Raw genomic sequence first — 1,555 nt, 5'->3', positions numbered from 1 at the left:
TGTGCTCAGAAATCGCCCCTGGCTTGGGGGGACCATATGGGACGCCGGGGGATCGAACCGCGGTCCTTCCTTGGCTAGCGCTTGCAAGGCAGACACCTTACCTCCAGCGCCACCTACCCGGCCCCGCATTCTGGAATCATTTGACGCTACCTTCCCCCCTTAATTTTGATGACACTAATTTTTTTTTCACTTCCTCTTAGCTATTCTGGCTCCTTAAAAAAAAAAAGATGAGTGGGGAGTCTAGCAGGAGGAGGTTTGGCAGGCCCCCGCCATGCCGGAGGCCTGCTTGGCCAGGCCTAGGGGGGGTGCGGGGCTTGGGTAACCCCAGCACCCCTCTGCCGCCTTGCTCCAGATCTCCAGGGCTTCCCCGGGCCACACGCCTGGGCAAGCCGGTGAGTTGGGTCCCTTGGTGGAGCTTGAAGGTACCCTAGGCCTTCCCCCACTATCCATGCGGCTCCTTAGGGAGGGTCTGGGTGGGGCTCTGAGCTTCTGGTCTCCCAGCTTCTTGAAGGATCTCTCCACATTTTTTTTACTTTTTTTATATCCACATTTTTAACAGAACCTTCCTGTACCTTGAGTCTTTATCTCTCAACCTTCTTCAATCCTGTTCCCTATACTCTAGTCTTATCATCTTCCTAAAAGCAGCTTGCATTGCCCTTTAGGTCTCTGTTACCAGCTGTAGTTGCTCCCAATTTGACCTCCTCTTACCTATTCTACATAACAGTTAAGTGAAATGTACACTATTCTTAGTACTTCGGGAAATAGGAACTTTTCTTTTTTTAATATGGAATGCTTCATGAATTTGCGTGTCATCCTTGCGCAGGGGTCATGCTAATCTTCTCTGTATCGGTCCAATTTTAGTATATGTGCTGCCGAAGCGAGCACAAATATGAACTTTTTATCCTTATAATTGGCATATAAAATGGGTATGTCCTGAATAATATTTTTATTCCCACTTATGAATAAAAGTGAGAATAAGGATAACCTGCTCAGTATTGAGCATAATTATTAACAAAACCAAAATCTGAGTCTAGACCATCTAGATGTATTACCCATCCATGCTCAAGTGAATTCTCTGTTATCTGGTTCAATCACTCTTATTCAGATTTCAGCTCATACATTAACATTGAAAGCTTCCTTAGATGCTCAGTGTATCTAAGGGAGGTGTTCTGTTTATGACTGAAACCCAACTACAATCATGCTTGTAATCAAGGCACTTAAATAAATATCTTTATTAAAATAAAGATACCCATTGTGAATTCACATTCGGGATTTATTCTATCACAGTACTCCTAAAGCACTGTACACATATGTACAAATTTATTTACGTGTACAATGCTCATTTATTTTCTTTTTATTCTTTATGGTGTTTGGGCCACACCTGGCAGTGCTCAGGGGTTACTCAAATTGTACTAAGAAATATCTCCTGGAAGTTCTTAGGGGACAGTATATGATGCTAGTGCCAGGAATTGAACCAGGGATTGAATCTTGCAAGTGAATTTCCTTAACCCCTATGTTGTCTCTCCAATCCACATAAAATACCATTTCTGTCCCA

General features: G+C 43.7%; 1 non-coding gene across 1 annotated transcript; it reads right to left on the bottom strand.

Moving 5' to 3' along the window:
• Window positions 1-778: 778 nt before the first annotated feature.
• On the bottom strand, window positions 779-885 carry LOC126023528 (U6 spliceosomal RNA). Its single transcript, XR_007500644.1, has one exon. It is a non-coding gene; the product is annotated as a U6 spliceosomal RNA (small nuclear RNA).
• Window positions 886-1,555: the final 670 nt, after the last annotated feature.

This window comes from Suncus etruscus, chromosome 11 (genome assembly GCF_024139225.1).
Source record: "Suncus etruscus isolate mSunEtr1 chromosome 11, mSunEtr1.pri.cur, whole genome shotgun sequence".
NCBI classification, from domain to species: domain Eukaryota; kingdom Metazoa; phylum Chordata; class Mammalia; order Eulipotyphla; family Soricidae; genus Suncus; species Suncus etruscus.
This window is presented reverse-complemented; position numbering and strand designations above follow the sequence as displayed.